This window comes from Camelus dromedarius, chromosome 30 (genome assembly GCF_036321535.1).
Source record: "Camelus dromedarius isolate mCamDro1 chromosome 30, mCamDro1.pat, whole genome shotgun sequence".
Lineage (NCBI taxonomy): Eukaryota > Metazoa > Chordata > Mammalia > Artiodactyla > Camelidae > Camelus > Camelus dromedarius.
In genome coordinates this window covers 24,717,451-24,733,512 of record NC_087465.1, presented here as the reverse complement: position 1 = coordinate 24,733,512, position 16,062 = coordinate 24,717,451, and the positions used below count along the sequence as shown (strand labels likewise).

The 16,062-nt window shown below is 41.6% G+C and overlaps 1 pseudogene; it reads right to left on the bottom strand.

The window, feature by feature from the left end:
• LOC105103875 (otoferlin-like) overlaps positions 1–15,457 on the bottom strand; it is a 102,159-nt pseudogene extending 86,702 nt beyond the window's left edge.
• Positions 15,458–16,062: the final 605 nt, after the last annotated feature.

Here is a 16,062-nt window from a genome sequence, read left to right as displayed (position 1 = left end):
AGTTAGCTAATTTTATATATATATATATAGTATATACACATATACATATACATATAGTTAAAGAAATTTAAAGCGATCATCACTCACCTGGGTAGATGTGAAACCTCCCAAGCTATTTCTTTGTGTGCTGAGCCACCTCATAATCGGGATTCCCTTGGCAGCCTGATGCTGCAGGGAAGTGTGACAGCAGAGCATACGCCGCAACTTCAATATCCAGGGAGCTTGGCTGTCAGGATTCAGAAAGTTTGGACAATGATGACACCCAGAATTGCATGCCTCCTGCAAGAGAAAAGTAGTAACAGTCTGACCAATTACAGAAAAATTACATTTTATACCATTAAACACTCCTACACTGGTCCAAGATCTCCTTGACCAGCATAAAAAAATATATACTTCTATATATGTGTATATTTATACCAAGCAAATATATGTATATCCATACACACACCAAAATGTACTTACATGTCCCCTTTTAAACTATTACCAACATACAAATTTTCATCCTTTTCCTATTACTTATATTTGAGGATGTTTTGATGGAAATATTTTCCCAAGAGAAATTCCATATGTTTGGCTAAGACCAAACAACTATAAATTAAAAAAAAAAACAAACTGTATTCCAGACCATCCCAAAATATTTTAGGACATACTGGAAAGAATCCTGTTCTGGGAGTCTGCCGTTAACCAGCTCTAATGTTCTGGGAAAGTCTCTTTTTTTCATTAAATGAAAGTTGGTATTATACATTCAAAATCCAAGACCCCAGGAAAAAAATGAGAACCCTGGACAACTCTATGAGCTTCCTAGACATATTCCCGCTAGCCCCTCGAGGGACATCCCAGTCCGTACACCCTCCTCTCTCTCAAATATTACTACTTAGAAGATGACTACACTTGGGTGGAATGTGAAAAAACTACCACTCGGCCAAGCAGAGAAGCAGAAATGCCAAGGCCTACTTCAGCTTCTGTGCAATCATCTCATCTCCAGCACTGCACTAGGTACTGAGGATTTAATCTAAATTACGACTAATAACAAGGCAATACTTCTTACAGCCTCAGAAGTCTCTAAATATTTTCCAGTTACCCTTTCTTGAATTATAAGAGATGTGAATCGGTCGACATTACCTAAAATTATTTCTGCCCACCCATTCCCCCCTCAACACACACACACACAGACACACACACACACACAACCCGGGATCTCTGACCACAGAGGCCGTTTGGGAAGTAACAACACCTACACTTGTCCTGTTGTAGCCCATAAGCAGTCCCCATCCCAAAACTGTTAAAAAACTATATACCCACCTCACAGCATTTTTTTGGCATTTGCATTTCCATTAATAAAATTAATTAGCATTTGCATTGCATTATTAAAATTAATTAGCATTTTAGTTCACATTTCTGAACACTTGGTATATGGCAGTCCCTGCACATTATCTCATTTCATCCTCACAGCAACCTGAAAATAGGTGTTATTCCCATTTTACAGTTAGGGAAACTGAAGCTCATAAAGCTAAATTACAGAGCCAGAACTTGAGCCCGAGTTTCTCTAAAACCCACAGCCTTAGTGACCGCCGAAGGCCACCAAACCAGAAATGACATCAGACAACTCAGGGTAACTGACATAGGGCAGAAATATCTAAAAGAAAGAAACACCGCAAGACCAAAATTTTCTGGAAAACTCTTGGGGAAAGTAGCAGCAGATGGCTACATCACACCCATTCTGATGTTTCATTTTCAAAAGATGTAAAAAAACCCACTTAGTACGAAATCCGCTTTGTATCTGGTTTACAAAACCTGCTCCCATCACGTACATGTTTCATGACGCGTAACGGGTCACGGCGTTACCTTCTTGTTCCGCTCTCCCTGTCAGCATATTCAAAGCTTCCTTGGCTTTAGGGCTCCTCACAGATGACAGCGCATAAGTTACAAGAGCCAGCATGTAATTGTCTGAAATTCCTCTATCAAATTCAGTTGACAGACTCCTGCACATCAATATTAGGCTGGAAAGAAAAATATATATATATTCTACTATTCAAAATAACCCATTACCACATTTTTAAATAAAAAGCATTTTCAAACATTCATTCAAAAAACAATTTCAATGTCTGTTAAGCACCTGACTTTGTCCTAGGCAATGGGAACCACTGATGATCACAGACATTTAAAGATCTGCCTTGCAATTTGAAAATAACACTGCTTTTCAGGTTTTATAAGCAAATAGGCACTATTCCTTAGAGGGAATAAAAAATATGAAGTATTTGCCAGTATTTCTCCAATTGAGTATCATGAACTAAGACGAGAGCATTCAACACAGCCCGAGAAGGATATTTCTTATATTTGATCTCAGGTGTTGAAGCTCTAAATTCAGCTGGAAGTTTATCTTCTACATGCCCAGTAATAGGCTGGGAAAACAGCAGTAGCTTAATATAGACAACGGCTGTTTTTGATCATTTGCAGTCTGCATGAAACAGTAAAGGCGTCAAAGGACAGCTCTGAGGCAAAATTAAGCTCATTAGCGTAACTTTCCATGCCCACTTGTTTTCACCCAGACATCCATGCCCACTTCAGACACTTTTTAGAGTTTGGGTGTTTTTTTTTTTTTTTTTTTTACTAAATTTGCAGACATTATAACTGCTCCATGATATTTTAGAAATAAAACAATCCTTCACAACCGAAATTTGGAAGAATTTTCTGTCCCCTAAGAAGTTAACTTCCCAATGATAAAATATGTATTGACTTTTCACACTAGTAACATCATTTACATTAGGACATATTTTTAGAATTCTCTCAGTTACTCTGAAAGAGTAGATCAATGTTTTTATTCTTAGATTTTGGAACGTGACCACAAATGCAAAGTGCAAGAGTACTCAAATTCAAGACTTCTAATGTAACGTAAAACCGCAAAACTCTGTTTCTGGATGCATATTTGACCCATCAAGATCTACCTTCCTTGTGATTTTCTACCCATTATTTATTAAATTACAGATTAAATACCTGATACTTTTTATAGCCCAGGAAAGAAGTCACAATATAAGCCGTAAGGGTTACTGGACTATTATTGCCACCTTGAAGTTCACTGTGGATCACTCTTCCAGGTTCGCAAAATTCACCACTCGACTTCTGACGTCCTTTGAGCCAAGTGTATGTTCTGTGTAACACGTTCTGATCAATGTCTATGTAAGGATCAGCTTCAAGGAAACATTGCAAAACAAAAGCTGACAACCTTGGTGAAAAGGGGGGGGGGGATTACATAAAATACGCTTTATAAAGGCCTCCAAATTACACTGAGCAAGAAAACATCAACATAACAAGACATTTTTCCCCATCAGAAGATTGAACAAAGGGCAAATCCCTGAAGAAAGAACAAAGGGAAGACAGACGACAAAGAGACAACAAAGTAAACAACTCAGCTGGGCCAGTGGGTGTGGTTTCCACTTACAATGGCCAGGAAATTCCCCGTCAATTCACAAAATATCAGAGTTGGAAAAGAACGCAGAAACCATCTAAGCCTGCCTCATTATTTTATAGGTTGAGAACTGGATACTCAGAAAGAGTTAAATAAATTGTCCAAGGTTATTTATCTTTGGACTATTCCTGGTATTTACCAAGAAGACCTCATTACATACTTTGTTCAACCCTAAAGCAGTGGATGAAGTATATATAGTTCACAATCAAACTGTTGTACTTTGAAGTAGAGGAAATGGATATTTTTTTCTCCTATAGGACAGGAATCAGCACATTCCAGCCTGTGGGCCAAACACAGCCCACCGTGTGTTTATATGTGACTCCCCCTCCCCAACCCCTAACCCTGCACCCAAGAATGGTTTTCAAAGAGAGAAGGAAAGAGAGAGAGAGTGGAAGGGAGGGGGAAGAATATGCATCAGACTCTATGTGGCCTGCAGTGCCTAACATATTAACTATCTGACATTTACAGAAAAACTGTGCCAATCTCTGCTATGAACACTCAATATTGAACATCACACAATAAAACCCTGAGACCTATTTCTGGATCTATATCCATTCTATTTAAGGATCTATAGCCTGACTCGTGCCAAAAGAAAATGTGAAGCAGATCTGTTTCACACTGTAAAAGACTGAGTGTGGTGAATATTACTAATATGCAACATTATGCAGTTCTCTCCCACTTTGAGTACGCAGAATTTGCTTTCTTGCCCTCTTGAAGTTACACATGGCCATGGGACCAGCTCTGATCATAGTAAAGTGGTAAATATTACATCGAGGCTGAAGCTTCTAATTGTCAGCGCTGGATACACCGGCCTTCTCTGAGATGGTGGCTGAAACAAAGACTGCCATGCCCCCTGCTGACAACACACAATGGAAATGCAGCATGAGCACAAGAGAAACTTGTGGATAATAAACTACTGAGATGTAGAGGGTTGTTGTTATCACCATACACCTTGTCTAACCCTACTGATACAATTAGTCTTTTTCTGAGTGAAAAATGAAACTGAAGATAGTACAAGGAGACTAATCATCCAAAATCAGCCACACAGAGATTTCATGCTGGAGAAAACTCTGGATGTTCATGACTTAATCCCATCACTGTGTTTTTCACAAAAAATAACCTTAAAGAAACTACACTGAATTAACACAAAGTTTGTGTTGACTGTGTCTGATTAAAAAAAGAACTATGTCACAATCACCCTGTATTTCTAACCAATTTTTCTTGCCAGCTGCGCTATCATCATAAAGTATTATATTGCAGCTTTTCCCACCAAAAAAGATTTATGACTTACTTTCTCTAAATAAAAACATCTGATTCATTAGGGTTTTAAAACCATTTTTTAAAAGGAGAATCTCTTTTAAAGCCAGGGTATGGGGAAAAGCAGCTTCCAAGTTGATACACAGACACATCTGTCAATTTCATGGCCATTGTGACCTAGTGAGAGCCCTTTCTGTGAAATGGATCTGTTCCATTAGCAAAAACACTTACCACATGCTCCCAGAAGGGTCACCATCCCCAAAAGCACTGAAAGAGCCATCTTCCCTCTAATAGAGTTCTCTCTGGTAACCTGAAGACATCAAAATAGACAATTAATGTATCAACTTGCAATGAATGGAAGCTTCTAATCATGACTTCATATGGGGAAACATGGGCAGAGAATGGGAAAGAAAAAAGACATCAAATCAACTAATATTGAGTAATTTCTATATTATGTGCTGTGGGAGAGTAAAAACATTAATAAGACTTTTCAAACAGAATGCATAAAGTAAGAACTGCAATATCCCCAAATTAGAATAAATTCAGATGAATACAATATAGACAACTATTCTAGCCATTCCAAAGCAAGTAAATTAAAGGCAGAGTACTTAACTCTGTAAAGCTAACTACAATGGTTTCAAATGCTACCTAAGAAAAATGCTAGCTATAGTATCATAATTAAATTTTAAGGCTAAAACAGGAAGTAAAAATACTTTCTACTCTTAGGAGAGCAATAAAGAGGAGAAAGTTGCTAAATAATCTAAGACAATGGCTCTAGGATTTTTTGGTTATGGCCAACTGAGGTAAACCCAAAAACCAACTCGTCTGCTCAAACATCAACTCTAAGTTCTCACTATAAAAAAAGGAACATGGTGGTGGTAATGAAATCTCACTACAGAACTAAATTGGGGAGGGGGTTAAGGCACTTGTATCTGCTTTAATAAAAGGAGATGCTTCGTATCTGCAAAGATGGTTACAAATAAGCAGATGCTTCATATTTGCAAAGCAATGCATGCAGATCTCAAAGTCCAGTGACTGGGAAGTCACAGGCCAAAGACTGAAAGATTCACCAGACAATCTCAACAAATTAACCTGCTAAAAATGAAATGAAAATAAAATGAAACTAAAATTTAATTTATCATTAAAAAGCAAGCATAAGCAGGAGCAAAAACATTTCCAACTCAAGGCTTTATCAATGATTCTCTGATCACCAAGAATTCTTCCTGCAAACTACAGGATTCCACCACAGGAGGTGAGCGCACACAGAATGCACCCTGCAGCCCAGCCATGGAGCACCTGGCACCATGATTATTTGTAAAATGTTGAATTCAATCCCTAATAAACTCCAGTAACAAAAAAAAATTTACTGTATGAATACCACATTTTAGAGGCATCAATAACTGTAACTAATTATTCATATTTGACTAATAAAACATGAGCATTAATAGTTTAAAATTACAGTCCATCTGCTCTTGCCATGTCCCAAACTTTTCTCCTTCGGCCTTTCCACCAGAAACCGCAGATCTGAATATCTGACTTAAGCTACAATAAGACAAAATGGACAAAAAACAAGACCCTGTTTCATGGTGGATCTTTAAGACTGGTGGTAAAAGAAAATATAAGCAGCATTTAAGTGGTGACAGAATTTTCTTAATTTGAAGAATGGGGTGTTGAGTTACCATCTTTACATTTAAAACTGAAATATCATGGCACAAACTTAAATAGCCAATCTTTATCCAACATTATGTGTCAGGAACTGGTCATAGCCTTTTTCCACTACAAACTCAAGTGACTTTCACAACTCTATGAAGTGGAAGCTATTGTTATTCCCTTTCTAGAGATGAAGAGACTGGAACTCAGAATACACCATGTGCAAGGTCATACGGCTGTTAGGGACTGAAGGTAGGCACCTGCCAAGGCCCACCTGTCTCTTTTAGCAATTAATATGTGAGAAGTCCTTCACTCAGTAACTTTTACACACTCTCAATAAATAATAGGTATCACTCCATAACATGGGTGTAGAAAAAGGGTTTCTAACCATCCAATTTTTAAGAAAAAATATTGACTACATAAATTTTGTTTAAAACTTTTCCATGGCAAAACACTATAAGCAAAGCTGAAAGACAGATGACAGATTAGGAGAAAATATTTGCAACTATGTAAGACAGATAAATGGCTAATCTCCTTAATATTAATATTATGTAGATTTTATGTATATGTTTATATATATATTTTAATACAATGTCTACATATAGATTATATAAAGAATTATTTTTTAATTTAAGGGAAAAGAAAAAATATTATAAAGAGAAACAAATGGACAAAAGACAAGTACAGACATTTCACAAAAAACAAAGACAGAAGACAGACATTAAAGTAGGAGAAAATGTTCAACTTCGTAACAGGTGAAATGCAAATTAAAACTACATATTGAGATACCATTTCTCACCCATCACATTAGCAAAGATTCAAAAGCTTGACCATACACTCTGCTGGGGAGGCTATAAGAAAACCAGTACTTATCCACTGCTAAAGGGAATTCCAAATAGTACAGCTCCTGTGTAGGAAAATGTCTATAACTTTTGACCCAATAATCCCACTTCTAAGGATCTAACCTGAAGATACACCTCCAACATGACAAAAACACATATACATTTGATATACTTCCAACATAACAAAAATGGTGGCAACATTATTCATAACTGCAGAAATAATTTGTAAACTACTTAAATGCCCCTAAATTGGAGACTGGTTGAATAAACTGTGGTACAAGTATACAGTGGAATACTATGCAGCTGTGAAAACAAGAATGAAGATTATCTTTCTGAACTCATACAGAGCCATTTCCTGGATATATCATTAAATGAAAAAGGCAACATCTAAAATAGCACACACAGTATACTATATTTTGTGTACAAAAAAGAGAAAATAAGAAAACACATGTTAATTTCTGCTGAGAGAGGAAGAGAGGGAGAAACTAGAAACTTATGCAGAAAATTACACAAAGGGCACAGAGAAGGGATCTGAGAGGGAGAGATACCCCTTTGCATACACATTTAAGAATAAGCTTGACTTTTGGAAGCATGTTAATGTTCTACAGATTCAAAAAATAAACAAGAGTGGAAAAGAATTAAATGGCAGGCACTATTAACAGGATCTTAGTTCACTCTAACATGTTTTAGTTTTCATATAATCTTAAAAAAACTCAATATATAATCTCTTCCTTTGTCAGAGCTGGTTAAGGATCACAGAAAAGCAGACTAATTTTCTAATGTTCACAAAGGAAATGAGCGAAAGAGTCCAAGATATTTGCCCTTAATTTCCAATTCAGGACTAAATCCACCAAGTAGCAGAGTTTAACCATGAACTCAATCTGATAGAGGCGGGGAGGGGAGGGGAAGGGAATAAAGAGAAGGGAAGTTGTTGAGCTCCAGGGCCCTCCATCCCCAGAGAAGGTGCTTCTGTGGGAAGATGGACCAACCCCGAGGAAATGACCAAGTGCCCCCAAGGCCCTGAATCACATCAACAACTGCAATTCCAAGTGTGAGTTATTGTAAAACCGGTCAGAGAGATGAGATCACAGAGATGAGATCAGTGCTCACAGAAATTACCCCTCAGGTGGCTGACCTCCAACAACCAGCACAGTTCTCCCACCGGGCAGCCAGCCCAGTGGAGGGGGAGGGCTCGCAGACAGTCTCCAGGTATGGAGTGCATTTCTTGAGCTAGTTTAGATAAGACTGAAAATCCCAAGCTCCAGCTCTGCTCTCTGGGCAACACAAGGAGGGACTCAGAACTGAGTGAGGGGCTTATACAACTCTCCCCATGGGTCTCCTGGAAGGCTTCCTTCCTTGTTGTAAGCCAGCCACGCACGTCAGTGACTTGAGAAGGTTTCTAGGAACATGACACACTAGTAAGAGTATCAGGCTGCTTCTGCTACAGTGGAAGGTAGAAGAAGGTTCTCAGAAAAGGTAAAGGACACAAAAGTATTACCACGAATAGAATGAGTATTGCTGTGGGCATCAGGGTTTGGGAAGTAAACACGAACCAAGGTGAGTAAAGGCTCAACCTGACAGAGAGAGAATGGAAAAGCCCGTTGGAAGGCTGTCTAGGAGAGATGATTACACAAGGACAGCTAAATGGGCCACGCGTCTTTTAACACATGCATGACTTCACAAAGTCTTTGGTGTTCTCTTCTTAAATCCGAGGCAGTTAGACTAAACTGTTTCACAGTTAACGTCCAGGTTTTATGTTTCTGATTCAGCGATGCACAAGAGTAAATGAAGAAGATTGGGAGTGGAGACACAGTGTCTGTTTGGACAGAGAGAGGAAAGATGAGGAAGTTTACACCCTATGGCCTTGCTCTAGAGGCCAGCTGCTGCCCGCTGGGGAGGTGGGATTGGAGAATATAAATAATGTATTTATATCTGCCTTTATTTTTAGTAATTCCTTGGCATTCTACCAGGTCTCACTGCTCCAGGCAGTCAAGAGGTCTGGGTTTGAGTTTTAGATGCACAACTGACGTGTTCTCTGTGTGGTTTAGTAAGTTAGTCATATAACCACTTCTGGTCTTCATATTCTAGAAATGAAGGGTAAAACCTCTCAGAGCTGTTGTGAGAAAGAACTTGGTAAAGTGGAACGTACTGTATTAATGTGATCAGTACTCTATCAGAATTTGACCCTCCTGAACTCATAGTAGGAGCAGAAGTGGTGCCAGCGGTGGTACTAGTACTAATTGTAGCTGACATTTACATGGGCCACTGGTGTTCGTGAATTTTAATAGCAGGATTGCCTGAACTGAGAAATAGCAACTCAGTGTTGTGGTACATATGGTCCAGAGTAATAAGCCAACACACTTCTATCTTAAGAGGAGTATCTTGCTTAAATGAAAAATGTTAGTTAAGTTGACAGTTCTCTTTAAATCCAAAGAGAGTGTTTATTTTTTCAGGAACACAAAGAGTGGCAGCTCACATCCTTGCCCTGCGAGGTTTGTAGATCATTTGTGAAAATTATAGCAGAAGTCCTTGGATCTCCTCCAGATTTGGAATTATTGACAATTATCTTCAATTTCCTTTTAGCAGTCCACCCTCCTACTAATACTTACGTTTGTCACAACCCCACAAACTTCTACTTTTCTTTGCACGTAGGTAGGTATAATCATCTTTGCAGATCTTGGCTTTTCCACTTTTTTTTTTCTCTTCCCAATTGATCTCCATTTGTTGGGTATTTATCGAATGGTCTCTGTGCTAGAAATTGCCCTAATTACACAGTGGGATTGGGACAGGGCGGAGAGCTAAAATGAGCCAGACATGAGCTTAAACGCCAAGAGGTGAGGGGAGATGTATACTCAAATAATTATAGGAAGAAATGATATCTGGTAAGTACCTAGTACATGCAAAAGGAGAAGTACTCAGATGTCAGAGGAGTGAGGGCTTCATCAGACAGCTGTGGAGAGAGAAGACTTCATAGATTATGTATCTGACATGGGCACTGAAGACTTTAGGTAAAATTCGATGGGTAGATTGGAGAATTAGCATTCCAGGTGAAGAGAATGACTTAAACGGGAGGAAAAATAGGAAGAAAAAATAAAGAATAATGAACTTTACCTAAGTATAGGGGATTTATAAAGTAGTAGTGAGAAATAATACCATAAATATAGTTTGGGACATTTAATTACTTCCCCCTCAAGGTCATATTAAATGAGTCTTTAACTATAAGGTCAGAGAGTTTGAACTTGTATTCTAGTTAGGGGTAATTGAAGGATTTTGTTTTGTTGTGTTTGTTTTGAGCCAAGGAATATGCTGTAAGTAAATTATTACAGTAACATTCAGTATAGAGAAACGACCTGCATAGAAGTGAGTTGCAGCTCTGGGAACAGACGAGACCACTGAAGAAAAGCGCTGAGACAGAAGGAAAAGGGAAGCTAAGGACAGAACTGCTGGCAGCAATGCTGTGTAGAGGGGGGAACAAGAAAGAGCAACCTCGGTGTGAAGGACAGGTGGGATAACCAGGGTTCTCAGAGGGTGAGGAAGAGTGGGCCGTGGTGAGAAAGCAGGCGAGAGCGTGCCTGAGAGGGAGCAGACCGCAAGCTTAGATGGGAAACTATTGTGAAGCAGCCATTTTAAGGAATGTAATCAGTGAATACAATGATTCAACCGCAGTAAAATTCCAAGTGGGATTATCAGCATGTGAGGTGTGTTAGGTTCAACAAACATTTAGTGAACCAAGATCCTGGTAGCAGGGCGGTTGCAAAGACAAGTAACATGTGGCCCCTCCCTTGAGGAGCTCATGGTCCAGTAGAGGGAGGGAGACATAACAGGTCATTATACCACGTGGAAGGCACGGCGCTGTCAGTATTCTGTCTTCTGGTCCCACAGAGCATGGTGAGGGCATATTTCCTGGACGAGGTGGCGCCTGCTCTGAGCCTTAAAGGTTGAATGGGAGTTGAAGGGAAGGGCCTTCCAGGCAAAGCAAACAGCTTGATGTTGCTGAAGTATGTAAGAAAAAAGGCTGGAAAAGGGGTGTGTAGACAGACTGTGGAGATTCTGGTAGACAAGAAGCTTGGACTTTCCCCAGGGTGGTAAGGAGGCAGCAGAGAGCCACAGGAAGGTTTTTAGCCAGGGCTGACATTTGGTGGAGAGAATTCTGGTAGCTCTGAGGTGAGGTTGACCAGATGTCCATCATGGATACCATTTAGAAGTCTGGTAAGAATCCAGGTGAGAGGTGAAGAGGGCCAGCATTATAGCCCTCCTCTGGGGATGAGAAGAGTTCACAAGTCAGCAATCAGTAGCACCCAGAGACTGACAAGTCATGGATAGAGGAGAGCTGTGGTCAAGGGTGGCTCCTGGTTCCTGCATGGGAGACGGATGCATCCACCAAAGGGACCAGAGAGCAAAACGGGAGTGAATTCAGGGCAGAAGGATGACTCAGGCTTAGATTTAGCACATTTGTGGTGCATTTAAGAAATCAAGCAGTTGAATTTACAAGTATGAATCTCAGAAAGGAAGACTAAGCTAGAGGTATCAATTTTGGAGTTGTATTGGACATCGAAGGGCCTTTGTACAAACATAAGTCACAGCCCTTTCCTCCAGGAGTGAAGAGATGAGCAGGGTCCTCGGAGAGCTCATATTAGCATATACAAGGTGAAGCATCAGGCTGCTAAGGCACAGCAGTGACTGCAGGTACCGAGGGCTTGCAAAGCAGCAGAGGCCGCAGTGGCTAGGCACAGTCAGAGAGCCTAGGGCAGGACTTGCAGGGTGTGCTCGCATACAAGGTGCGCCATGTGTGTCTGCTTTGAACTTCTTTTTATAAACATTTGCATTTGATGATTTGCTTTTAAAGTTACATTTTTGTTTAATACTTTTTAAAAATTCTCTCAAACCGTTTTGATCCTAGATGGCAAGATCTTTCAGGAGAAAGTACAGTCGATTGTGTACCAGAGGCATTCTGGCAGTGGAGGAAGGTCTGTTACCAGCCCTGGACTGATGGTCATAAGCCCATCTGCTTTTACTGCTTCACCACCCAAAGGTAAAAAAAAAAAAAAAAAAAAAAAATTAAAAAATAAAAACCCAATAGTGAAAGTATAACTAATTCTGGATATTAATAGATAAATAAATTGTGCATGTTTTAGCAGCATAGTAAACCTGATATTCAGATTAAGTAAACGGAAGGCTAAACTTAAAAAGTATAGAACATGTTTAAGGAATCCGTTTTGCTACTTTCTGGTACAAGCAACTCACACTCCAAACCACAAGTAAGGCTCAGGAGAACTTAGGAGATGGGTGAGGCTCCTGCTCTCTTGCTCTGGAATTCTGTCTCTTTTTGTCATAGTCATTTGGCTTTCATTAAGCTTCTGATTTATTTTCCCATTTTCTTTAAAAGCTTTGTTTGGCTTACTGTCTCCTTTCTACCTGAAGTCATTCTAGACAATGTCACATGCCATGTGAACAGCCATGCACACTCTGGCCTCATGTCCCTTGACTCTGGGGAACTTTCCCTCTATTTTATCAACCAGTATGTTTGCCTTGACCTTGGACAGCATCTGAACACACTTCTCACCTCTGAATCTCCAGTGTCCCACTCCCTGACAACACCCTCCTGTCTCTCCGGTTTCTTTGTCATCATCCCAATTTCCCCCTTCCCTTTTCCCCTCCAGCGTAGGCCCCATTAGCCAATAATTTTATTTCTTCATTTTCCTTGTCCCCTTGGTCTTTTAGGCACTCCTGACCTGAAAAACCCTAACCTTTCCTCACTCTAACCCTCCTCACACTGCTGAAAGCTGCTCGAGAAAGTCACCACTGAGAACTCCTGCAACTGTAGAAGGGTCTGCAACTGTAGTTGGCCCTTTAATGCTGCCCTGTGATTTTTCTGTATGTTCAGAATCAATTCCCTCTTTTTCCGTAGCAAGTATATTCAAGTCTTTAAGCTAACAGTACGTTCCTCTCTTCTTGATTTATCTTAACAGACTACGTCATTTCTATCTTTATAGAGAAAAAATAGGTGCACATCTCCTGGTTGTGAACTGACTGTGTGTCTTTTCCTCTCCTGACTGCTGTCCCCTTCCATACTGAGACATTCCTTTCATTGTCAGTCCCGTCTAGTCTTGTCTGTAGCTCCGATACAGATGATTAACTAGTGCTGGTAAGATAGAAAGATGGCGAGAAAGACAGGATATCTGGGTGTTTATCTCCAAAGTGTTTCAATTATTCTCTAGCACATTTTATGGCCTTTTGTTTGAATATTTTAAGACTATGTTTAATTAGTTTTATTTGGAATTTTATAGGAAGTGTTATTTTTAAAACAGTCGTGCATCACTCTGAAACATTTTCAAGTACATTCTTGCCCCCATTGTTTCCAGGTCATTTGAACAGAATCTTTTCAGCAGCCTTATTCCTCCAGCCAAAGTCCTGAAATAACTAGGAAAACTTCTGAGCTGTGGAGCTGTTTTATTATCACAAAGCCTGTGCTCTAAGCAGTTCATTCAGTGCTTGTTTACTCTGTCTCAGTGCCTCTAATGTTTTAGCCTGCCGAAAACTCGCCTGGAGGGCTCGTTAGACCAGATCCCTGGGCCCTGCCTCATCCGTCCTGATTCAGTAAATCTGGGTGGAGCCTGAGAATGTGCATTGCTAACAATCACACAGGTGCTGCTGACCCCGGGCTGTGGCCGGCCCGCAGACCACACCATGAGTTGCAGTCACTTATATCCCATGCGCTGAGGAGGAGAGTGACTTTTCTGTCTCCTCCTACTTAGAATGTAAGCAACAGCGAAGTGGAGAGCGGTAGCAAGAAGAGAAAAAACGTTTTCTTATTGCTGACAGAGCAAAAAGTGACTGCAAAATTGGAGGAGCGGGGAGGGGAGGGTACAACTCAGTAGTAGAGTGTCTTTCTAGCATGCACAAGGTCCTCGGTTCAATCCCCGGTACTTCCATTAAATAAAGTAATAAATAAACCTAATTACCCCTCCCACAAAAAATCGAAAAAAAGAAGAAGAAGAAGAAGAAGAAGAAGAAGAACTGGAGGAGTGAGAGAACGGTCTAGGGCCGTTTGGTCCAGTAATAACACCACCAAGCACGACCGTTACTGCCTGAGCACCTGTCCTACTGCAGGCAGTCTGCGCTTTTTATCACAAATGTGACCTCACGTAATCCTTAGAGCAACCTTGCAGAGTAGAAATTCTGAACGCTCTTTTTACGCTTAGAGAGACTAGCACTCACGTAATTAAATGACTCACCTGAGGCCACCTGAGCAGCCAGGGGTGTCTAGTTGCAGAGCGCACACTCTTCCCCCTGCGTCCATCTGAGGCCTGGAGACCGCTCACCAAGGCGAACTACGCTTCATTCAGTTCGTTGAATTTCAATTCGGTAGAACCATTAATCCTACGACTTTCAATCATTGAGGCAGTACTGTATTTTGTTAAGGAGACAGGAGAAGACATGTATTTTTGGAAGATTTTAATAACAAGTAGTTAAAAGAAAAATAGTTTTAACTCTTAATGTTAAGCACTACTTATCGGGAACGCTAACCTGTAGGGATTCTTCCCCGTCACTACGGGGGGGGGTGTTCTTCCTGCGGCGGTGACTGAGTGTGCAGAAGTGGCCCCACAGGGCGGATGTTTAAGTGCCTTTTCCTGTCTGCTCCCGCCAGGAAGCGGCTCCGGCAGGGATCTCCCGCAGCAGGCGGCTGCCCGCATGCCGCATTCCCGAAGCCTGCCGGCCTTCCCGACCTCCTCGCCGCAGCCATGGCCGCGGAAGCCGCCCGGAAGTGTTGGGGGGGGGGGGGGCAGTATCGACGGGTTGCAGAGAGGGTCGTGGACAGTTACGTGGCTTCCCGGCTAGAGAAGCAGAGTCCGCTGGGGTGCTCCGAGACGCTGAGGAGAGGCGGGGAAGATGCTTTCCTCAGCAGCTGCGAGTCTGCGAAAACGGTCTGCGAGGCGGAGGCCGCCCTGCCAGCCCAGGCCCCTGTCCCCGGCGTCCCGGAACGGCGGCGTTTCCCGCGGCCAGGGTCGGTCAGAGGACGCCGGCCCGATCACCTGAGGGGGCTGGCCTCGTTCCAGCGCAGCCACAGAACCGTCGCAAGCCTCGGGCTGGCCTTCCCGTCACAGCACGGAGCTGCCGCCCTGGGCCGCTGGCCCAGCCTGGCCGACAGGAACGCCGAGGACTGCGACAATTTTGCCTTTCCTCTCCGCTGCGAGCCCCTGGGCCGCCAGGGCCGCAGGCGCTCACAGGTGCTCACGTGTTCTTACGCGCAACCCCGCCCCCGCCCGCCCTTTACTGCGCTGGGAAGAACCTCCGTGCTTGTAGAAGCGGCTTTATTGCATAACCTCTTAAATACAGCATGTAGGTTGGTAACAAAGGTCCCTCCCTCCTCATTTTAATACTGAGTGATGCTGAATTCCACATTTAACCAAAGGCTAAACCATAAATAGTTCTTGAAGAAAAAAAAAATGTGGTTCGTTTAATTCCATATGGTTATTAGAGACAGACTCTTCAGTTTAGGAAAGTTATACGATTTTTTATTCCTTCCAAAAGCATCTCCACCAGCATGGTCAGTGAGACTCCGCAGTGATGGGAATGCTCGCCTGTGCCGCCCCCTGAGGTCGGCACATGCGCCTACATGTGCAGCTGGGCAGCTGCATTTTTATTTAGCTTTAGTTAAATAGCACACGTGGCTCGTGGAAATCACAGAGGTAGGACAGACTACTGCTTAGTCACTGTACCTAAAAAGGGCCGGTGATAGAAAGTGGTGGCAGCCTTGTTAATCACAGCTAAGTCAGGCAGCATCTCTTTAAACCTTACGGACTTCTGTTTCACGTGTTAAAATTACTACCACTCGTCATGGCTCTC